The sequence below is a fragment of the Lutra lutra genome, chromosome 6 (assembly GCF_902655055.1).
Source record: "Lutra lutra chromosome 6, mLutLut1.2, whole genome shotgun sequence".
NCBI classification, from domain to species: Eukaryota; Metazoa; Chordata; class Mammalia; order Carnivora; family Mustelidae; genus Lutra; species Lutra lutra.
The window spans coordinates 145,874,885-145,900,573 of NC_062283.1; positions in this window are offsets into that span (position 1 = coordinate 145,874,885).

Sequence of the window (25,689 nt, forward strand, 5' to 3'; positions counted from 1 at the left end):
ACATCTGGTCTTGGAAGTCAGCACTTGGGTACTAGCATTTAGCAGCATATCCTGTATTAGCGTATGATAAATATCTGCTCAGATAATGTTAATTAACCCTCTATGCCCACCTAACACAATACACCTTTTTATATAATGAACAAAATTTGAGCCTACAAAGTGAAGATCATTGTACCAATGACCTACAGGAGTAGGAGAGTTCAAACTGTCTTGGATGAGATAAGACATAATTGTGTGAAAAAGTAATGAACAATTTGTGGAAGCCTATGATGCAGGAGCACCCACTTCTTTGAAAGGAGCAGACCATGAAGGCAAGGTAGCTCTACTGGCAGAATTCCAGACACCATCACACCAACATGAGAAAAGTTTCCAGCCAAATTTCCCCATGCTTTCCAAATCACAGCACACAGGTTACTATCTCATGTTCTTCCCAAAGACAGCACACCATACTAGGACTCTCAAACTGCGCCAGATGGTGTTAGTAGATTGGGAGGAATGTTGGAGTCCATGGTGTCCAGGAGTCTCTGTACTCCGGGAGCAGCCCAGGGAGGCCCCTTATGTAACAGCCATCTATGTGCTGTACTTTCCAGCCACTGGGTAGGGTGGATGAAGGAAGAGCAACTCATTGCCTCCCAGATGGGCATAATCCCCAGATAAGGTGCTACACTCACGGTTATGTTTTCTCCCCTCTTCTCCCCAGCAAGAGAAGCAACTGATGGCCAGCCAAAGGCACTGCTATTGCCACTAGTGTCCGCACAGTGTCATGCTACCTGGTTGCTGGCCCGATGGCCCTGCCCAGGCCTCCCTACCCTCTGTGGAACGCACTGTGTGCTCAGGACACATCCTCAGGCCTGGACCTGCAACCACAACACAGGGCACTGTGAGTAATACACCAACCTGTGATCAGTGCAGCCCATCCCCCCAGAGGAGCTTATTGTCACCAAATCACTCACTCCTCTCTTAAGATGAGTCTTTGCTGAGGACTTTTCCTGGTCCCCCAGTGAGCTTGACTTGCTGGACTCCAGACCTATTCAAACACTGACTCTTAAGTGAAGACAGCTGAGACTCCAAAGGGACCCCTGCCTCACAGGCACTGGCAACAGTTCATGACCAAGCCTTCAACTAGACACCACCGCAGAGAGCCCGGCTGTGAGCATCAGGCATGTCAACACTGGGCACATGTCGGAGTGTGCTAGGACAAAGACACCCCCTCAAGGAGCTCGGATTCACGTTCCTGTTGGAGAGTCTCCTGGCCCAGATTATTCCTTGGGCAAAGGGGTTCCAGCCAAAACTCACACCAAGCTGATTAAATTTCCCATTATTTGAGACCTGGGCATGAGCTTCCCACACTACGAACCAGGTCAAAACTCCGGAAATGAGAAGTGAATTTAGCAAATAAACAAAGACTTGAGATGCTTCCACCCTGTAAGGGAAGACACGTCCTGGGCCCTGCGACAGCCCAGGTGGGCAGAGCATCAGAGCATGCAAGCATGCACAGGGTCTGGATCCGCTGACCCCGGTGCAGGGTCTGCTCTGGGAAGTGCCAGTGAGGCAACTTCTGAGTGTGCATTTATGAGGCTGCCTGCACAGTCTCAAATTGTCTCTTTGGGGGCCTTCTTGGCCCCAGTCTGAGCAGAAGGCAGGGAGCCAGTGCTCCCAGTCAGAGCGAGCCTGTTAAAGACTTTCAGGAGGGCGCCAGACTCATTTGTGTGATTCTTTTTCCTTTAGGAAAGCAGGCTCTCCTGGAATAACTAAGCCAATGTGAACTCCTGCTCCACCCTCCCGAGTCTGGCCAGGCAACCTAAACCCCGTGCCCATAGCTGTCTCCTTGACCATTACCTCATCCCCAAACACCGCAGGCCAGGCCTTCTGAGCAAGCGTGGCAGAGTTGGAAAGGAAAGGCAAAGTTTCTGGAAAAGGAAAAAGACTTCACATTACAAGGGCACTCCCCTCCCTCATGGGCCCCTCCAGAACATATTGCCTTGCAGCACAAGGACCCTCCCAGACTGTCCCCAGGGCAGCGGCACAGCCATACTGAGATACCACAGCAGTGAGCCCCAGCCTGGGTGCACCAGAGTGGCCAGGGGAATATTTTCATATTAAAGATGCTCAAACACCCTCCTCACTGCCTGACCTACTGCATCCTAATCACCAGCTGGGGGCTAGGGGCGGAGTAGAAGGTATGCACCATTTTCAGAAGCCCCTCGGGTGACTTTTAGAAGCTCTCCAGGGAGCTTCTGAGGTTCAGGACCCACTCCTAGGAGAAAGGCACCAGCTAGACAAGATGTCAGAGGCCATCCCAGCTAATTATAGGCAGGAACAGACTTCATCTCCAGTGACAGACTCTTCTAGGCACACAGCACTGGGGCTCTGGAGTCTCAAGATTTCACCCACTCAAGATTCACCCAGCCCAGACCTGCCTCTTCCCACTCACCTGCTCCCACCCACCACCACCAGGACCAGCACTGAAGCCACTGCCCAAGGCAGGCAGGTTGCTTTCCACATTGGCCACACTCTATCTCAGCTGCGGAGGGTCATGGGGTCCTGAGAGGAAACAACAGACTGCTGGAGCCAGTCTGTCCTGAAGCCCTCTTTCTGCTCCATCTAGCCATTATTAACAGACTAATCCTAAAATTTCTGCTTCTTCCAGAACTATGGCTACTCCTTCCATGTACTAAGAGGTAAAACCAATCAGGGTCTGAAGTGGGACTATCTTATTCTGGCCACATGAACAGACAAGTCTGCTCACTCAGAGTTTGTACCAAATTCCACACACCCTCAAAACAGCTATTGTTTTCAGGCTTCTGTGTGTGCTAACCTCCTGAAGACTCACAGCGATGTCTGCAGTAGACACAACCATCACTCAATGCATGGAAAAGGAGACAAGGGCTCCAGGGCTCAGCTGTCACAAGGCCTGTGAAATCCCACCTCATAACGTTGTTTAGAAATCAGATGAGATGGGGAGAGGGATGAACAGGTGGAGCATAGGGGAGTTTAAGAGCAGAGAAACTATTCTGTAGGATACTGTAGTATACCTTTGTTCAAACCTATGGAAGTTTAGGACACAGAGAGTGAACTGTAGTGTAAACTCTGGACTTGAGTTAATAATATTGTATCAAGTGGGCACCTGGGTGGCTCAGTGTAGAAAAAAATTTCTCAGAGACACTGTATCACTGTCCCCACTGAAAATGCCCTATTCTTGACTTATATCCTTGTGTTTGTAAAGATATGGCCATAGTCAGGGTTCTCTAGAGGTACAGAACTAATAGGAAACATATGTTAAAAGACTTATTTTAAGGAATTGTCTCATCGATTGTGGGGGCTGACAAACCTGAAGTTTGTAGGGCATACTGGTAGGCTGGAAACTCAGGCAGCATTTGAGTCTTGAGGCAGAATTCCTTATCATAGGGAAACCTCAGTTTTTGCTCTGGAACTCACAAGGCCTTCAACTGATTAGATGAGGCCCACCCATATTATGGAGGGTAATCTCCTTTACTTAATATCAATTTACCCTAGATGTGAATCACATCTATAAAATACCTAATAGCAACATCTAGACTGATGCTTGGCAAAACAACCAGGCACCATCGTCTGGCTAAGTTGACATGAAATTTAACCATCACAACTACTTTTCTAAACAAATAAGATGGAAAAGGGTATGTTTGGAAAATATTTACATTTCAAATGCTCTTGAAGAAATGTACGTCAAAATGTTGTTATCTGACCTGCCAGGCTGATATGTAGACTCTTTTGTGCCCCTCTTGGCTACCTCTGGAGAAAAGGACTAGGCCCTCTGGCATGGCCTGTCACACCCCACCCCATGCACATGGGGATTTGGGAATAGAGGGTGTAGAGCCCAGTTTAAGAGCCTGCTCATGATATAGAAATATGCTTGCCTCCACACATTACTTTGGACACCTCTTGCAGCCAAGTCAGAACTCTGTTCTGTTGTTACCTGGATACCAAACACCAGAAATGCTTCCCAGCCAGACCCTGGGGAGCTGAAATGTCCTCTCTTTTGGTGAGAAGAACGATGAGGTCAATCCTAGTATCAGAGGGCCAGGAGACACTGAGCAGGACATGGTTATTCCTAACAAGCACTTGGCCCTGGAACTCTCAGCACTGGTCAAGCAGGACAGAGAATGTCGTTCCGTTCCAGTGCCCACTGTGAGCTGCGACAGAGGGTTCTACAGAGGCCCAACGGGAAACCAAGCTGGAAGTGTGGAGAAATGAGCTTAGGTCATTTACTATGTCTTTTTGTTCTGTACTCACAAAGAATGATTAGTAATATGGAGTTGCTGGGACATGGCACTAGGGGTAGGTGGGATTTAGGAGGCCATCACTACCCAAACATTTTGAGGACACTCAGCCAAGAAGAAGGAGCATCTTCATCTGTAAGACCATCCCTAGATGGACAACTGAATGACCACAGACAAATCCAGACAGAGATTGTTCCCAGGGAATCAAAACTAATCGGGGGGACGGGGTGGGGGCAGGGGGCGGGGATGGCTGAGGGACTCAGCCTCAGACAGGTTAACATCCCTCCCCCCAACATGATAGGCTCCCTCCCAGGGGAAGGCTCTGCTTGTGGCCCTGGAGGATCCTCTGTCACAGTGGTGGCTCTTTGAACATGAACAGGCCTTACTGGGCAGGGCACCACTTAGGACTCCTGTTCTGCTGAGGGATGGGAATGCCCTGCTGTGAGCACTGAGCCTGCTCTGGGTGCAAATTCCCACACTAACAGCCAGAAGAGGCCAATCATGAGATCCAAAGAATCCAGGTGCCATAAGAAGCAATATTGCTCATCCTTCAAAATGTGGGAAAAGGAGACCTCGGCCAGGCTAACCGGAGAGATTAATCTTTCTGAGCATGTTTCCCCAACCGCCTGCCTACCTCAGAGTGCAGTCTGGTGGGCCAGGTAAGCACTGCATAGCAAGCGATTTGGCAAGTTTACCATGTGTGGGAGAGAACTTTGGAACTCTAATACAGGAATGTAGGCTACCAATATATTGTCGTCTTCGCTAGACAGGGTAGTTTTAGGGTAACTGGATAATTTGTTCCCTAAAAAGAAACACTCAGTTGAGATCATCATCTTAGTGCACAAATGTAGATGGGCTCACAGTTCGCACATATTTTAGACATTCTTGGTGTTGTTAACTATACCTCTGCCAAAGCTGATCTGCTTCTCCCCAGCTTGCCCTGTGTACGCTATTTTATAAATTCCTCTCCTCAGGGGGCACCTGGTTGATTCAGTTTGTTGAGCATCCAACTCTTGATTTCGGTTTTGGTCATGACCTCAGGGACATGAGATGGAGCCCTGCATGGGGTTCTGCACTCAGCACAGTCTGTTTGAAATTCTCCCTTTCCCTCTCCTTCTGCCCCTCCCCCCACTTATACATGCTATAAATTAATTAATTAATTAAATCTAAAAAAATTCCTCTCTTCTGCTACAAGAAGGGTACATTCATGTAGCTCATCTGCCATATTTAAGTCAATAACACATTGAGGTGTTATACCTCATTTCTGATTATATGGTATAGGTTTGATTATTGACAGAATTTTCAGGGACTTTCTGCTGGTGGAATTTAGAGTGATTTCAGGAAATGTTACATAAGCAACATACGAGCTATCTGCACTCTCTCAGCCAGGAGAAGGTGGCTCCCGAAAATGCCAGTCTCTGATGACAGTGTCAAGAGGGCCTTACATCTTTGGCAAGAAGGTGATGCTGCAGGAGGCAGAGCCCACTGCCACTTAGCAAAACCTCCCCTTCTAGTATTCCTTCCTGGTTCTTCACTCCATCATCACTGATTCAGACTTTTTTTTCCCTGGAACACCTTTTCCTCATTTACTAGTTGCTTCATTTATTCAATTAATGCTTACCAAGCATATTCTATGTGCTGTGAATTATTCTATGGATCTAAAAATACATAAGATAGGCCATGTGCTACAATAGAATAAACACTGTAGCTGGAGAAACAGACATATCAGCACATAATGTGGCCCCCGTGGGAGCATACTGGTTGGAAAGTTCTACCTGGCTGAGGACACCTTCAAAGAGAAACATCCTTGATGACATTGAACCAGGCAGGGGAAGCAAAGTAATAACGAACAGAGACAGGGGTAGAAAAAAGCCAAGGACTCCTGAGAGAAGCTATCTCTATTGTCATATCACCGTGGTATAAATTACATTGAGTAGTTTAATAGGTAACCTCCAGTAAGCCAGAGACTGTGGGGTAGGTGGGCTTAAGAAGTAGAGTATCTACATGTCAGCAAACATGATGTGTAGGAACAGAAAACAATGAACTCCACATTGTTGTGTTCAGCTTTTGTTAGGAATATAGTTGAAAGCAAAGGCCACAAATTTCAACAGACCTTGAGAGAGTGAGAAAGCTGTTGTCACAAGTATTTTGTGAATACAAAGTACCAAGCTTTCCACTTCATGTTATTGAAAGTTATCACAGAAGGTAAAAAACATCTACAAGTCAAACACTTCAAAGACGCTCCCTGATACAAACGTTAAACAGTCTGACAAATTCTTACTCTGCATCATGTTAACTGAGTTTAGCCTGATTTGTTTGCAGGAAAATCTCTTGTGACATTCTGTTTGCAAATTCTAAAAGTCTTATTATCATCTCTGCTGGAATGGAACCCTCAATCTCTGTTGTGGAGAATTTCTTTCCCTTGCTTTTTTATTTATTTAGCAGACTGTATTTGTTAAAAGATACTTATTGTAGAACATAACAATAGTTTATTCATCTAAATTATAATGTACACAACAGTGCTGTGGTAATTAGATCACGCTCATGACCTCACTGATTTTATTCTGAAAAGATCATCTGTATATAACTGGCTTGACCTGACTTATGCATCAGGAATTATCAGGAACGTATCTTGGCTTTGATCCTACAGGCTGGTTTGAGAAATAAACCAGGCACTGGTCAGAGTCATTCCTTTGAAAACAATGCAAAGTGAGTTTTTCACAACACAAATACACAAAATGTTCAGATGAGGAGGGCTATAGGCGAATTTCACAAGCAACTCTGGATGATGTGGGCTTCTGCCTAGCTGAGAGCTTCTTTTTCTAAATTGTGCAGCTCTGCCTGACTCTCCTGACAGGGGCTTGCACAGGTCTTCGCTGCTTGAGGATTAAACTTGGAGAAGGAAGGGGATTGATTGTCTCTGGAGGTCTGTGCTGTGCCATCTTGAGCTACTCAACTACAGCAAAGAAAGTGGACATTCTTCGCATCACGAACCAACACACACACTGTGTGTTTGCCACTTCACCTTACTGAACCTAACACTAGTTTGGTGCTGCTGTATTCCCAAGACCTGTGGCAGTGCCTGGTGCATGGGAGGTATGCAATAAATATTTGTGAGATTGAGTGAACCTGAACGAATAAACTAATTCCAACCTTCATTTCCTGTGGTATGTATCAAACTGTAGAAAATGTCTTGGTTTCTTTTGATTCCATGACACACACACCCCAGTCTACCTTGTTAAAGAAGGCATTGGATAATGGCATTACCATGTCACCCATGTCACTGGGGGAAGTGGAAACTTACATAATCAAAAAATACCACAATTATAACTGGTTGTCTCCCTCATTTTACTGATAATGATACACAACCCTAGAGAGAAGACACTGTTACCCAAGGCTTTCTTTCTCCTCACTCATGGATCACTTGCTGTGAACCAGACACTATGACAAATGCTGGAACCAGCACAGTGAACAAACAAGGTCACACCCTCAAGAGCGTGCTGTTCAGGGGACACAGAGGTTTTCAAGAACTGATCCTCAAACCAGACCAGGCATTCCAGGATCCTCTGGAAACCTTATCAAAAGTAGAGAATATCTATCAATGAATGCCAAAGCTAGTGGGTGATGGTGGTCAAGATTACAGGAACTAATACTGGCTCATGTCTCTCTCTACAAGGCACTTATTAATTACAAAGGGTGAAATCACTTTACAGTTGAGAAACCTGGCAGGGACCACCTTAACCAATAACCAATGTTGCCATTGTCAGGAATCAAGCTAATCAATTGGAGGGGCCTCCAGACTCGATGCACAGAGAAAGACACAACATCACCTTCCATAATGTAATGGATGGCCCAGGCACATAAGCCAAATTCAGTCATGAGGAATCAGCAGACACATGCAAAACGAGGGACGTGTTGCAAAATCACTGACCTGTATTCTTTAAAAATCCCACTGTCATGAAAAGTAAACAAAACCTCAGGAACTGTTCCTGAAGAAAAGCTAACGAGATATGGCAATGGAAGGCAAAGCCTTGGATTTACTTTTTCTATAAAGAATACTGTTGGACCATTGGCAAGATCTAAATAAAGTTTTTAAATTAAGCAATTATATTATATTGATGTTAATTTTCTGGTTTTGATTATTATACTGTGTATTATGAGATAAGTCTTAGTTTTTAGGAAGCAAGGTTATTTAAGGGTAAAAAGGCATCATGTCTCATGCCTATAACTTTCTCTTTCTCTGAAGTACTTCAGAAAAAACTTAAACATATATAAGTAAGCACTCGTGTGTGTGTGTGTGTGTGTGTGTGTGTGTGTGTGTGTGTATTGAGAGAATGCAAATAGGCCATCTAGGTGAGATTATTTGGGAATTTTTTATATGATTCTTGCATCTTTTCTGTAACTTTTAAATTACATCAATTTTCTTTGTTTAAATAAAGATACTTGGGCTCCCGCCTGAGAAGTTTTGATTCAGTAGACTTGGGATGAGTTTAGGTATTCTTCTTTTTAATAAATACCCAGGTAATTTTGATGCAGCTTGCTTTCAGAAAGGATCTGGGAAACAGTATGCACTGAGATTTCCCTGCAATCACACAGCTGCTCAGTGATCAAGCCAAGACCAGACTATCTCTTCCCTTCCCATCCAGGGTTCCTCTCACCATATAGACACACATTTAAGATTATTTCAGCCAACAGGCATTAACAACACATTGTTCTCTCAAAGCTATGTCCTTGAAAATGGCTCCATCTGTGGGAACAGTGGACAGGAAGTATATTCCAAAGGTAGAAAAGACAGTGAAGAGATTCTGTTCATCTGGGTCCAGCTCACAGGTCAACCAGCGTCATGTCCTCACAATTATCTACTCCAACAGGAGGTCAGAGCTACACACATCTAGGTCTAGTCACTGCAATGGAAAATATAGGGGAATCTGGGTGGCTCAGTGGGTTAAGCCTCGCCTTAAGCTCAGGTCATGATCTCAGGGTCCTGGGATGGAGCCACACATCGGGCTCTCTGCTTGGCAGGGAGCCTACTCCCCCCACCCCTCTGCCTACCTCTCTGCCTACTTATGATCTCTGTCAAATAAATTAATAAAATCTTAAAAAAAAGAAAAATATATATCAAACCAGGGACCATGATACCCCCATACAAGTTCATGAGGTCACTGCATGGCCTGCAACAACAGTTATTTTCTCAGTGATCTATGGGGATAAACTGGCTATGTGTGTGTGTGTGTGTGTGTGTGTGTGTGTGTGTGTGAGCATACCAGAAATTCTTGGATTCAGAAACATCACTAGGTACTAGATATGTACAAAGAAAGAATAGCCTACCAAGCACCTTGCCTTGGGCTCCAAATTCTCAGGTTCACATTTCACTAAAAGAAGGAGGAAGGGGGGGGAGGGGGGAAGGAGGGGAGAGGAGAAGGAGGAGAAGAAGAAGAACAACAACAAGGAGGAGGAGGAGAAGAAGCGGGGGGAGGAGGAGGAGAGGAGGGTGAGGAAGAAGAAGAAGAAAAGACTGGAGTCTCATCAACCCCAGGAGAACTCTGACTCCATCTACATAAAGTATGATTCAAAAGTCATTAGACTCTTCAATTCTTAGAATGGAAGGCTCTTTCTGAAAGAACCTGGCCCCAAACCTTACCAATTTTTATAAACAGAGCTGTTCTGGGAATTGATAAATTTTTCAGTCATGGAGTTGAGTGGAAGACGAATGTTCTAATATCAACCCTGCCCAGTATGATCTCAAATGTAACTTTCTGGAAAGAAATGTAAACAAGCCATTGACAACCTAATAGGATATTTTCTTCATCCTAAAAAAAAAAGAATATGATTTTTTTTCACTTTGGGTTTCCTAACCAGTCCAGGGTGTGTGATCCAAATTCTGTGAAGTTGATTCATGGTCAGTGATGACAAGTAAAGAAAACAATGGTTATTTGAAGAAGTAGAAAAATACAAGTGATTTCCCTTGGGAGAAAGGGAAAAAGATGATTTGATGGGGAGTTGTTATTTCCCCATGATGCCTGCTCATGCACCTTGTAAAGACCAGAGGAGGAAGAAGAGAAACTCCCCATCACCTAGTCTAATGGGAATAGGTAGGAGATATGGGGCACCTGCCTTTGGTCTGGAAGGTCAAGAAATGGAAGCTTCTGGTGCAGGCATAAGGCAGTGCAACCACTTCCCACCCCATTTCTCTGATCCAAATAACCTCCAGTCCAGGGAAAGAGCAATGGAACAAGCACAGAAACTTATCTAAATGACTGAGTTATAGCGGCATCTGGTCTCCAAAGGCAAAGGAAACAAAAGCGAAAATGAACTTTTGGGACTTCATCAAGATCACAAGCTTCTGCACAGCAAAGGAAACAGTCAACAAAACCAAAAGACAACTGACAGAATGGGAGACGATATTCTCAAATGACACCACGAGGTCACAGACAAAGGGCTGATATCCAAGATCTATAAAGAACTTCTCAAACTCAACACCCAAAAAAAACAGATAATCATATCAAAAAATGGGCAGAAGACATGAACAGACACTTCTCCAAAGAAGAGATACAAATGGCTAAGAGACACATGAAAAACTGTTCATCTCCATTAGCCCATGATTCAAATTCAAATCAAACAGACGAATGGTTAAGGAAGATGTGGTCCATATACACTATGGAGTATTATGCCTTCATCAGAAAGGATGAACACCCAACTTTTGTATCAACATGGATGGGACTGGAAGAGATTATGCTGAGTGAAATAAGTGAAGCAGAGAGAGTCAATTATCATATGGTTTCACTTATTTGTGGAGCATAACAAATAACATGGAGGACATAGGGAGATGGAGAGGAGAAGGGAGTTGAGAGAAATTGGAAGGGGAGATGAACTGTGAGAGACTATAGACCCTGAAAAACAATCTGAGGGTTTTGAAGGGGTGGGGGTGGGAGGTTGGGGGGAGCCAGGTGGTGGGTATTATGGAGGGTACATATTGCATGGAGCACTGGGTGTGGTGCATAAACAATGAATTCTGGAACACTGAAAAGAAATTTTAAAAATTAAAAATTATAATAAAAAAAACACATTTAGATACCATCTTACACCAGTTAGAATGGCCAAAATTAACAGGACAGGAAACAACAAGTGTTGGAGAGGCTGTGACTCTCTGTTTTGACTCAGGTCATTGTCTCAGGGTTGTGGGATCAAGCCCCCATGTCAGGTTCCACACTCAGCACTGAGTGTGCTTGAGATTCTTTCCCCACACCCTGCTCCTCCCCCACTTTCTCACTTTCTCTTTCTTAAATAAATAAATAAATTCTTTTAAAAATAAGAAACATTTAAAAAACTGACTGAGTTATAACTTTAATTGAGAAAAACCTCAGTCTGTAGCATAAGCATTACAGAAAAATGCAGGAACTAAGGTCTTGGCAGGAGCCAATGGACAAGCTTAGTGATTGCTGCAGAAAGACCAAGTGAGAATACCCCAGTTGGGAGTCACCTCCTGCTGCACCCAGTGAGGACTGGGGACCCTGCATGGACACCTGACCTGACCTTCGGGACCTTATAGACATCAGTGTGAGGATGCCACTCTAAGACACACACCCTAAAGCCCCGTATGAAATCATTGCTATTACTCTTGTTTTCAAAGGGAAAATTCCCTCTCTTGAGTGGGGATCTTTGCCAAATTGCTTAGTTACCAAGTGTGTGTTTGCAGTTATATTTACAAACTCAGTCCTTCCCTTCCCTTCCCTGCCTTAATCACCAGAAACCCTGTTGGTTTACTGCCCGGGCCTGGCTTTGAGATCAGGCTGCCAGAGGCACACATAGTCATCAGGAGGCCATCCTGAACAAGAGCTGCACTGGGAGGGCTGTTCCTCTCATGCAAGCCACCATCTCCTTCGGCAGGCCAGTTAATGTCTCTCCAACTGTGCTCCAGCTTCTCACTCCCTCCATCCTGCCAACAGACTCATACTGAGCACCTAGTATGTACTGGGCACTCTGCCATTCCTTTGGGAACACCTAGACAACATGGAGCGAGTTCTTGCTGAACGTGAGGCTCAGTTCCAGTGACTTGACATACTTTAATTTACTTAATCCTCACAATTGCTCTATAGAGAAGATAATGCTTCTGTTTCACAGAGGAGCCAATGGAGGCACAGGGCACTTTAATAACATGACCAATGTCACCCTTCTTCCAAGTGCTGGAGGCAAGATCTGACCCGGGAATGCTGATTTCAGGGCTCACACTCCACACCACAGCTCTGTAATGAGAACTCGAAGTCCAGTAGTAGACCATACTGCGGGTCTCCAGTGCCGGGCAGCATGCAAGATCCCATCCTAGAGATGGATTCAGGGAACCATGGGCCACAGGGTCCAACTTCGCCTGTGATCCTTTGCGTGGAAGAAACCATGTTTCCAGTTTGTGTCACTGGCCTTTGAGCCCCAGAACCATCATGGCAGTTATCTCAGACGTGCCCCAGGGCTCCAGACCAGCTTATGGAATAAAGTGGTGAGTACATGAGGAAATGACCTCCACTCAGTATGCTGTGTGAACCTCAACATTCATTTGGCCATTGCTTTAATGGGTCGCTGCACCAGGGGCACATGCCATCTAGAAGAAATGCCTTAAAGATCACAGTCCCAGACATCCCATTGCCCCGGAGAAATTTCTTGCTCTCTTTTAGGTGGCTCTGAGGGGTCCTGGGAGTCAGACTTGGGAGCAGCACAAGAGGCTGGTGGGGATGCTCAGGGTGGCAGGGCTCAAAAAAACAAAAACAACAAAAAAACAAAAACCAGAAAGGGGTGGAGATTAAATAAAATAAAATAAAAATAAAACAAATTCTTGATTTAGCTAAAGGTCAAGGCCATCTAAAATCAACTGAGACTCTTCTGATTTTGTTGGCTTGTCTTGTTTTAATCTCATTTAAACATTTATTTTCAGACTGCCTGCCTGGGGCTACACAAGTCTATCTACAGAGTCAGGAATCACAGAATTCCAAGTTAGAAAGGATAGTTGAGATCACTCCATACAACTCTCCCTTTTTACAGATGCTGACGTGAAAGCCCAAGGAGTTTTGGTGACAAGTTCAGGGTCGCTTTTCTACCGGTATAGAGCAGGAATTAAAATACCTCTGTTGGGGGCGCCTGGGTGGCTCAGTGGGTTAAGCCGCTGCCTTCGGCTCAGGTCATGATCTCAGGGTCCTGGGATCGAGCCCCACGTCCGGCTCTCTGCTCAGCAGGGAGCCTGCTTCCTCCTCTCTCTCTGCCTGCCTCTCTGCCTGCTTGTGATCTCTCTCTGTCAAATAAATAAATTAAATCTTTTAAAAAAAAATACCTCTGTTGTCTTGCAGTCTAAACAGACTTCTGTTTCCCAAACACTCTGGAATCCATTACCTAATGTCATGGCTATTTCTGTAGTAAACATAATATGCCCAGAGACAGATTTCTGAAAATTCTACACTTAGTTCAGTTGTTTTAATCAAAATGTCCCATTTTCTTCTGTCTTCCTAGCAATGATTTTTCTATTTGCTTCTGTGACTTTTCCACACTTAGGTATTTCTTACTGCCTTTTATTATCACTCTATCATTTAAAAGTGTTTCTAAATGTGTTTCTACATGTGTCTACTGCCTCTGACAGCATCTATAGCCAACCATCCTGTGACTGGATAGGCCCACAGTGCCACCTCTGGCCTGCAGCATGGAGCATCAACTTTCATAGTGATTTCAATAAAGAGCTGAGTTGGCAGGAAAATAATTATGATTACACATTCTTTATTAGCCTTTCTTGCCCATTGATAAGAAATGTTAAAATAAAATCTTTCAGGTTAGGAAGTTGTTTGTGAGTGAATGAGTGGCATCACCCTTTTGAAGGCTCCTCTGCCAGCATTCACAGATGCATGGGATTTTCTACCTCAGTGACTAATCATGAATAATAGGGCAAAGCAATGCAGTGCAACTAAGGACAGATCTGAGGACATGAAGATGTGAAGTCTCCTTCTATCTGGCCCCAATGCCAACAACTCCAAAGGAAGTGGGTCCCATCACTCTGAATCTTCATTAAGAGGGACAGAAAGAGCCTCTAGCCAGGGGTCCAGAAAAAGAGGTCCAGAAACCTTGTGATTGGCTTCAAATGACAGTGTCTCTGTATTTTTAATACACATTTCAAAGATATATGTGACCCCCAAATATTTTTAAATGAACTACAGGAGAGGATGAGAGAACTTGGAAGGATTTTTAACGACAAGTATAGCCTGATCATGCTTTTCAGATCTCTCTAGCAACAGGGCACAGATCCCAGGGGAGGACGGCTGGAGGCAGGAGACTGGTGGGGAGGGGAAGAAGGGGGTCGAAGCATGGGAGGGCAAGTGCCCAAACACACACAACCTGTAGAGTGAGAGCAGGGGTGGAACTGTGAGATTTGGGAGGCTATGACTGGATGTGAGGTGTGGGGGACAGAGAAGAATCCAGCATGATCCTCTGGATTTCTAGCTGGGCAAGGCACAGGACAGTGTCACAAGATGAAGCCAGACTGCAGCAGAAAGGAAACCATTTTCAAGACAAGATGATGAACTTGGCTTCAGACACTTTGTACTTCAGTTTTCTGTGGGGAAAGATACTCTGAGATGGTTTAAAATGCACCCAATTCCTGGGGAGGAATCAGGGACATAGCCAGAAAATGCCACTCACATTTATTTAGGTACCAGTTAAATGATATTGGTAAATAAGATCATCTAGGGAGGAACTGTGTTAGGAGACTAGAGATAGTGGGAGGCCAAAGCCAGTGACACGCCAACATTTGAAGAATGGACAGAAGACTGGCGTCATGGAGGAGAGATGGGAAGAAATGGCCCAGGAGGCTGAGGGAAGATCACTAGGGTACGAAGGAAGTTGGTCCAGTAAGACAAAGAATGGAAATTATTCACTGGATTTTGCAAGTGGAAAGTCACAGGTTAGCTCAGTTGGAACACTTCCACTCTCTTGAATCAGAAGGAAGAAAAATGGTTCTGGCTTTTTCAATGTCTGAAACATAATGAGGAAGAAGCAGTGTCTTGGTCCATTCTGGCTGCTGTAACAAAATACCAGAGATGGTGTAGTTTATAAACAACAGAAATTTCCCTTCCACAGCTCTGGAGGCTGAAAGTCCAAGATCAAGGCCAGGGCAGGTCTGGCGTCCACAGAGAGCCCACTTCCAGATTGCAGGTGGCTCCACATGGCAGAAGCAAGAGGGGGCTCTGGGGCCCCTTTTCTAAGGATGCTAATCCCACTCCTGAGGCTGTGCCTGAGAACTTCCCACAGGCCCCCCTCCTAACACCGTCACCCTGCTTGGGTTTCAACCCATGAATGGGGAGGACACGAGCATTCAGACAGGAAGCACATAGCAGGAAGCACTCAGGATCAGGCCTAGAATGTGAGGTAAAAGGAGAGAGGGAGAGTGGTAGCTAGAGATGGTGCCAGGAGGACATTTTGCATCCCCTTTCCACACACAAACAGGAGTGAATTTGTACCTGGGGAAGGGGAGCAGTGAGAAGCCAAGGAGGGGGCACATGCAGGCGAGAGGGTGAAGCCTGAAGATACAGGCCTCTGAGGAGACAGTGACGTTTGTAGCAGCGGTCCATTCCCTTTTGCTTTGTTCTTTTGTATATGTTTGAAGTATGCAATTTGATTTGATTTATGTATACACTGTGAAGTAAACACTACAACCAAGCTAATTAACACATCCAACACCACACAGTTTCTGTGTGTGCACATGTGTATGCATGTGCATGCAATGTGTGTGTGTGTGTTTGTGTGCGTGTGTGTGCAGGGAGAACATTAGGATCTACTCTTTCAGCAAGTGTGCAGGATGCTCCTGTCACCTCCAGTCACAATACAGCAACTTAAGACCTCCAGAAGATCGTCTTGCTGAAGAACCAAAACTTTGTACCCCTTGACCAACATCTCCCACGTCCCCCCACCCCAATCCAGATAACCACCACTCTACTCTCTGCTTCTCTGTTCAGATTCCAAATGTAGATGAGAGCATATGGTACTTGTTTTTCAGTGTCTGGCTTACTTCATGTAGCATGATGTCCTCCAGGTCTATCCATGTTGTCACAATTAGCAAGATTTCCATCTTTTCTCCTTGTATGTACATACCACCACTTTATCCACGCATCTGTCAAGGGATACTTGGGTTGTTTCCATATCTTGGCTACTGGGAACATCACTACAATGAACACTGGAGGGCAGGTATCTCTTCGAGATCCCGATCAATTCTTTTGGATAAGTACTCCCACATAGGATTATTGGATCAGACAGCAGCGTTGTTGTTGTTGTTGTTGTTTTTTAATTTTTAAAGAACCTCCAAACTGTTGCCATAATGGTTGCACCAACTTACATTCCTACCAAGCATGTGCAAGAGCTCCAACTTCTCCATGTCCTGGCCAATACTTAACTTTTGTTTTTTTAGTAATAGCCATCCTGACAGGACTGAGACTGCTACTGAACCCAAGTTCAGTTGCCCATCACTCAGAAGGCCAATACTCAAGAGAGGATTTCAACTGGAAAGGAATATGAGCTTTATTTGGGAAGCCACGCACCTGGGGAGAAAGTGGACTCCTGTCCAAAAGCCATCTCTGAGGTTTTTGCCTGGCCCAAGAATTTTTAAAGGGGTTTAATTGGTTAAGGGAGTGAAATGGGCTGTGACATTTCTTGACTACATGCAAGCAGATGATGCCAGCTACTGAGTTATCTCAGTGCTCGGAGGTTGTGCAAGAAGTTCTGGTTCCTTGGTGCTTGGGGGAGTGGGGAGTTGTGCAAGGAGGTCCATTTCCTCGGTACTGGAGGTTGTGCAAGAGTCTTCTGTTCTTCCTGCAAAGGAGGACAAGGTCTAGAGACGCTCAAAGGGAGGTCAGTAAGGTCATTTGTCATGACCTCAAAAAAGAAAAACATATTGCTAACAGATTGCTGGGCGATCAGAAAGTTGAGGTGGCTTCAAATAGACTTGCTGGCCTTTGTGGCCTGGGGACATTCTGGTCCTTCATTCCCAAGGTCAGTGGTCTGCAGATATCAAAGAAATCAAATCAGTTCTATTACAGACCAAGGGCCTTAAGTCAGCAGGCACAGAGTGTGTTACTGTGAGCAAGGTAACCATTTGAACTGGATGGAGTGCTGGTAAGAGGTGATATCTCATTGTGGTTTTGATCTGTATTTCTTGATGATTAGTGATGTTGAACAGCTTTTCATGTGCCAGTTGGCCATTGCATTCCTTCTTTGGCAAAATAGTCAGTTTTCAATGGGAACTGGTGAGGTTTAGGACCATGTAGAGCTTTAGCGTAAAGTCATCTAACCTCTTCAGTTGGTGGCCAAAGCTGAGGCACACTAAGGATCTGGGCTGCCTGAACAAACTAAGACACTCACTAATCCTTCAGCAAGAGCTCTTTTTTCCTCCAGGACAGAACTACTGCTCCAGCTCTGGTTCTCGTGCTCCTGAAAATAAACATCTGATTTGCTGATGGCAGGTTCCATGGGGCTGCAGTTGGCTAATAACTATATACCTCTGCATCCAAAGCTGAGTTATCACTCCCCAGAGAACATGGTCAGCAATGCCTGCCAGGGGCCAGCCCCACAATTATCATGGTTTCATTTCTTTGTCATTGACCTAGAAGAAGGATTGAAGGATACACCCATCTAGCTTGGTGGGTGCTGCTGAGCGAGGCAGGGGAGCTAACGTCTTGGAAGAGAGATGCAGAACTCAGTCACTTGGATGAGTTAGAAAAATGGTTCAAAGGGAAAAAGAAAATGTTCATGAGGAATTATGTTAAAAAAAAAAAAAAAAAGAGCACCACGTTTGCACAGAGGAAAAGGACCCAACAGGTATAGCTCAGCAGCAAGAAATGCAACTATGAATAATTGGCTCTTTCAAAAGCCAGAGAATCCTGTTTCTATTGCCATCTGTTTTGGTCTCATTATTCCTACAGTATTAGACCTAACTTAGGTCTTTGCATTTAAAAAAAAAAAAAAAAAAAGCTGAGCTAACAAGAGTCAGGAAAGAAGGAAACAAAGAAAGAAGATGGAAACTAAACCTTATCTAGGAAAGACAGAAGGAGAACTATTATGATCATCCCACAATTTTTTTTAAGAAAAATGTCTGATGTGAATATATCAATAAATGAACTCAATGTCTTAAAGTGCTCTTTTGCAGTGTTCAAAGATGAAGTACTTAGGATATGGACTTGTTCTTCACTTTTGAAAGGAATTGCTGAGGCCAGCAGCCACGTGGTCCTCAACTGATCTGCAAAGCAGAGTCCAGTGCAAAGTATTGTCAAAACCTAAAGCAGAACATGAGATGTTGCAGAACCTCCTTTCCTGAAAGACGTTAAAAATAAAGACACTTGTTTCATTGCTGATGTAAATTCACTTTGGGAGAGCAATTTGGAAATATGGTCAGAAGGCTTAAAAATATTCCTCTTCTTGACCCAAAAATTCCATTGGTAAAACTTTATGCAAAACCTCAGTTCCGATTTCCACTCCTTAATTTAACTGCCCTGTGACATTCAGTATCTCTGAGGCTACTGGATCTTCCTGATCCATTAAATGGGCAAAGAGTACCAAATCAGAAATTGTATTCAGAAGTAATGAAAATAACATAGGTCCTATGCTTAGCATAATAACAAAATAATAAATTTTAATAAATAGTAGTGGTTTACAAGTCTATTCTTGTGGGCATCCATTTAATTACATAAAGTGAGAAAAAACATAGATAATTAGATAATAGGTAATTAGTTAAAGATATATAATATACATGCCATAATAACTGTTCAACTGCTAACAGATTTGTAAAGTGATAAAGTTCATGATATATTTGTCTGTGCTTTCTGGTATAATCCCAACATATCATGGGATACACAAATTTGTAAATTGATCTGAAAGTCATACAACAAAATTTCCACATGGGTTGCTTATGGATGGTACAGTAAAAAGTGCACAAAATGGCAGCCCTCTTCCAGTTCCACTCCCTCATTTAATCTAGAGACTGGGGATGGATCTTGTTAGAGCAGGTAATAAGATGGCATGAGCAAATAATATCCTGTTTGGTAATTTTTAAAAAATTATTTGTATCTGAAGATGGCGGAGAAGTAGCAGGCTGAGACTACTTCGGGTAGCGGGAGATCAGCTAAATAGCTTATCTAAAGATTGCAAACACCTACAAATCCAACGGGAGATTGAAGAGAAGAAGAACAGCAATTCCAGAAACAGAAAATCAACCACTTTCTGCAAGGTAGGACTGGCGGAGAAGTGAATCCAAAGCGACGGGAAGATAGACCGCGGGGGGAGGGGCCGGCTCCCGGCGAGCGGCAGAGCAACGGAGCAAAATCAGGACTTTTAAAAGTCTGTTCCGCTGAGGGACATCGCTCCAGAGGCTTAACTGGGGTGAAGCCCAGGCGGGGTAAGCGTGGCCTCAGGACCTGCAGGGTTGCAGAAGGATCGGGGGTGTCTCAGTGTCGCAGAGCTTACCGGTATTAGAACGGGGAAGCCGGCTGCAGAGACAGAGCCGAGGAGTGACTCTCAGCTCAGGGTTGCCTTGGACCGGTCACAGGCTCGGTCAGCTCGGAGCGCAGCCGGAGGCCAGGGTGACGGGAGTCATTGGGCGCTGTTCTCTGAGGGCGCACTGAGGAGTGGGGCCCCGGGCTCTCGGCTCCTCCGGGCCGGAGACCGGGAGGCTGCCATCTTTATTCCCGTCCTCTGGACTCTACAGAAGGACAAAAAGCTCAGGGAACAAAAGCTCCCGAAAGCGAACCCGAGCGGATGACTCAGCGCGGCCCCGGGTAAGGGCGGTGCAACTCCGCCTGGGGCAAAGATGCTGGAGAATCACTACAACGGGCCCCTCCCCCAGAAGATCTACGGGAAACCCAGCCAGGACCAAGTTCACCTACCAAGGAGAACGGCGGAATTCCAGAGGAGAAGAAAGCAAAGCACGGAACTCATGGCTTTCTCCCCATGATTTTTTAGCCTTGCAGTTAATTTAATTTTTTTTTCTTTTTCAATTTTTTTTTCTTTTTCTCTTCTTCTGCTAAATTTTTTTTAACTTTTACCGTTTTCTTTTTTTAACTTTTTTTAAATAGTTTATCTAATATATATATATATATTTTTTTTCCTTTTTATATTTTTTATCGGCTTTCTTTTTTTAATAGCTTCTTCTTTTTTTTTCTTTCTGAACCCCTTTTTATCCCCTTTCTCACCCCTCACAATTTGGGATCTCTTCTGATTTGGCTAAAGCATATTTTCCTGGGGTTGTTGCCACCCTTTTAGTGTTTTACTTGCTCCTTCATATACTCTTATCTGGACAAAATGACAAGGCGGAAAAATTCACAACAAAAAAAAAGAACAAGAAGCAGTACCAAAGGCTAGGGACCTAATCAATACAGACATTGGTAATATGTCAGATATAGAGTTCAGAATGACGATTCTCAAGGTTCTAGCCAGGCTTGAAAAAGGCATGGAAGATATTAAAGCAACCCTCTCGGGAGATATAAAAACCCTTTCTGGAGAAATAAAAGAACTAAAATCTAACCAAGTTGAAATCAAAAAAGCTATTAATGAGGTGCAATCAAAAATGGAGGCTCTCACTTCTAGGATAAATGAGGCAGAAGAAAGAATTAGCGATATAGAAGACCAAATGACAGAGAATAAAGAAGCTGAGCAAAAGAGGGACAAACAGCTACTGGACCACGAGGGGAGAATTCGAGAGATAAGTGACACCATAAGACGAAACAACATTAGAATAATTGGGATTCCAGAAGAAGAGGAAACAGAGAGGGGAGCAGAAGGTATGTTGGAGAGAATTATTGGAGAGATTTTCCCCAATATGGCAAAGGGAACAAGCATCAAAATCCAGGAGGTTCAGAGAACCCCCCTCAAAATCAATAAGAATAGGTCTACACCCCGTCACCTAATAGTAAAATTGACAAGTCTTAGTGACAAAGAAAAGATCCTGAAAGCAGCCCGGGAAAAGAAGTCTGTAACATACAATGGTAAAAATATTAGATTGGCAACAGACTTATCCACAGAGACCTGGCAGGCCAGAAAGAGCTGGCATGATATGTTCAGAGTACTAAATGAGAAAAACATGCAGCCAAGAATACTATATCCAGCTAAGCTATCATTGAAAATAGACGGAGAGATTAAAAGCTTCCAGGACAAACAAAAACTGAAAGAATTTGCAAATACCAAACCAGCTGTACAGGAAATATTGAAAGGGGTCCTCTAAGCAAAGAGAGACCCTAAAAGTAGTAGATCAGAAAGAAACAGAGACAATATACAATAACAGTCACCTTACAGGCAATACAATGGCACTAAATTCATATCTCTCAATACTTACCCTGAATGTTAATGGGCTAAATGCCCCAATCAAAAGACACAGGGTATCAGAATGGATAAAAAAAACAAAAACCATCTATATGTTGCCTACAAGAAATTCATCTTACACCTGAAGACACCTCCAGATTTAAAGTGAGGGGGTGGAAAAGAATTTACCATGCTAATGGACATCAGAAGAAAGCAGGAGTGGCAATCCTTATATCAGATCAATTAGATTTTAAGCCAAAGACTATAATAAGAGATGAGGAAGGACACTATATCATACTCAAAGGAACTGTCCAACAAGAAGATCTAACAATTTTAAATATCTATGCCCCTAACGTGGGAGCAGCCAACTATATAAACCAATTAATAACAAAATCAAAGAAACACATCGACAAGAATACAATAATAGTAGGGGATTTTAACACTCCCCTCAATGAAATGGACAGATCATCCAAGCAAAAGATCAACAAGGAAATCAAGGCCTTAAATGACACACTGGACCAGATGGACATCACAGATATATTCAGAACATTTCATCCCAAAGCAACAGAATACACATTCTTCTCTAGTGCACGTGGAACATTCTCCAGAATAGATCACATTCTTGGTCCTAAATCAAGTCTCAACCGGTATCAAAAGATTGGGATCATTCCCTGCATATTTTCAGACCACAATGCTCTAAAGCTAGAACTCAATCACAAGAGGAAATTTGGAAAGAACCCAAATACATGGAGACTAAACAGCATCCTTCTAAAGAATGAATGGGTCAACCAGGAAATCAAAGAAGAATTGAAAAAATTTATGGAAACAAATGATAATGAAAACACAACAGTTCAGAATCTGTGGGACACAACAAAGGCAGTCCTGAGAGGAAAATATGTAGAGGTACAAGCCTTTCTCAAGAAACAAGAAAGGTCTCAGGTACACAACCTAACCCTACACTAAAGGAGCTGGAGAAAGAACAAGAAAGAAACCCTAAACCCAGCAGGAGAAGAGAAATCATAAAGATCAGAGCAGAAATCAATGAAATAGAAACCAAAAAAACAATAGAACAAATCAACGAAACTAGGAGCTGGTTCTTTGAAAGAATTAATAAGATTGATAAACCCCTGGCCAGACTTATCAAAAAGAAAAGAGAGAGGACCCAAATCAATAAAATCATGAATGAAAGAGGAGAGATCACAACGAACACCAAAGAAATACAGACAATTATAAGAACATACTATGAGCAACTCTACGCCAACAAATTTGACAATCTGGAAGAAATGGATGCATTCCTAGAGACATATAAACTACCACAACTGAACCAGGAAGAAATAGAAAGCCTGAACAGACACATAACCAGTAAGGAGATTGAAACAGTCATCAAAAATCTCCAAACAAACAAAAGCCCAGGGCCAGACAGCTTCCCGGGGGAATTCTACCAAACATTTAAAGAAGAACTAATTCCTATTCTCCTGAAACTGTTCCAAAAAATAGAAATGGAAGGAAAACTTCCAAACTCATTTTATGAGGCCAGCATCACCTTGATCCCAAAACCAGACAAGGATCCCATCAAAAAAGAGAACTACAGACCAATATCCTTGATGAACACAGATGCAAAAATTCTCGCCAAAATACTAGCCAATAGGATTCAACAGTACGTTAAAAGGATTATTCACCACGACCAAGTGGGATTTATTCCAGGGCTGCAAGGCTGGTTCAACATCCGCAAATCAATCAATGTGATACAACACATTAATAAAAGAAAGAACAAGAACCATATGATACTCTCCATAGATGCTGAAAAAGCATTTGACAAAGTACAGCATCCCTTCCTGATCAAAACTCTTCAAAGTGTAGGGATAGACGGCACATACCTCAATATTATCAAAGCCATCTATGAAAAACCCACCGCAAATATCATTCTCAATGGAGAAAAACTGAAAGCTTTTCCGCTAAGGTCAGGAACACGGCAGGGATGTCCGTTATCACCACTGCTATTCAACATAGTACTAGAAGTCCTAGCCTCAGCAATCAGACACCAAAAGGAAATTAAAGGCATCCAAATCGGCAAAGAAGAAGTCAAACTATCACTCTTCGCAGATGATATGATACTCTATGTGGAAAACCCAAAAGACTCCACTCCAAAACTGCTAGAACTTGTACAGGAATTCAGTAAAGTGTCAGGATATAAAATCAATGCACAGAAATCAGTTGCATTTCTCTACACCAACAACAAGACAGAAGAAAGAGAAATGAAGGAGTCCATCCCATTTACAATTGCACCCAAAACTATAAGATACCTAGGAATAAACCTAACCAAAGAGACTAAGAATCTATACTCAGAAAACTATAAAGTACTCATGAAAGAAATTGAGGAAGACACAAAGAAATGGAAAAATGTTCCATGCTCCTGGATTGGAAGAATAAATATTGTGAAAATGTCTATGCTACCTAAAGCAATCTACACATTTAATGCAATTCCTATCAAAGTACCATCCATTTTTTTCAAAGAAATGGAACAAATAATCCTAAAATTTATATGGAACCAGAAAAGACCTCGAATAGCCAAAGGAATATTGAAAAAGAAAGCCAAAGTTGGTGGCATCACAATTCCGGACTTCCAGCTCTATTACAAAGCTGTCATCATCAAGACAGCATGGTACTGGCACAAAAACAGACACATAGATCAATGGAACAGAATAGAGAGCCCAGAAATGGACCCTCAACTCTATGGTCAACTCATCTTCGACAAAGCAGGAAAGAATGTCCAATGGAACAAAGACAGCCTCTTCAATAAATGGTGTTGGGAAAATTGGACAGCCACATGCAGAAAAATGAAATTGGATCATTTCCTTACACCACACACGAAAATAGACTCCAAATGGATGAAGGATCTCAATGTGAGAAAGGAATCCATCAAAATCCTCGAGGAGAACACAGGCAGCAACCTCTTCGACCTCAGCCGCAGCAACATCTTCCTAGGAACATCACCAAAGGCAAGGGAAGCAAGGGCAAAAATGAACTTTTGGGATTTTATCAAGATCAAAAGCTTTTGCACAGCAAAGGAAACAGTTAACAAAACCAAAAGACAACTGACAGAATGGGAGAAGATATTTGCAAATGACATATCAGATAAAGGGCTAGTGTCCAAAATCTATAAAGAACTTATCAAACTCAACACCCAAAGAACAAATAATCCAATCAAGAAATGGGCAGAGGACATGAACAGACATTTCTGCAAAGAAGACATCCAGATGGCCAACAGACACATGAAAAAGTGCTCCATATCACTCGGCATCAGGGAAATACAAATCAAAACCACCATGAGATATTACCTCACACCAGTCAGAATGGCTAAAATTAACAAGTCAGGAAATGACAGATGCTGGCGAGGATGCGGAGAAAGGGGAACCCTCCTACACTGTTGGTGGGAATGCAAGCTGGTGCAACCACTCTGGAAAACAGCATGGAGGTTCCTCAAAATGTTGAAAATAGAACTACCCTATGACCCAGCAATTGCACTGCTGGGTATTTACCCTAAAGATACAAACATAGTGATCCGAAGGGGCACGTGCACCCGAATGTTTATAGCAGCAATGTCTACAATAGCCAAACTATGGAAGGAACCTAGATGTCCATCAACAGACGAATGGATAAAGAAGATGTGGTATATATACACAATGGAATACTATGCAGCCATCAAAAGAAATGAAATCTTGCCATTTGCGACGACGTGGATGGAACTAGAGGGTATCATGCTTAGCGAAATAAGTCAATCGGAGAAAGACAGCTATCATATGATCTCCCTGATATGAGGGAGAGGAGATGCAACATGGGGGGTCGAGGGGGTAGGAGAAGAGTAAATGAAACAAGATGGGATTGGGAGGGAGACAAACCATAAGTGACTCTTAATCTCACAAAACAAACTGAGGGTTGATGGGGGGAGGGGGTTGGGAGAGGGGGTGTGGTTATGGGTATCGAGGAGGGTATGTGCTATGGTGAGTGTTGTGAAGTGTGTAAACTTGGCGATTCGCAGACCTGTACCCCTGGGGATAAAAATATATGTTTATAAAGCTGTAAAAAAAAAAAAAAGAAAAAGAAAGAAAGGATGAATCCCCAA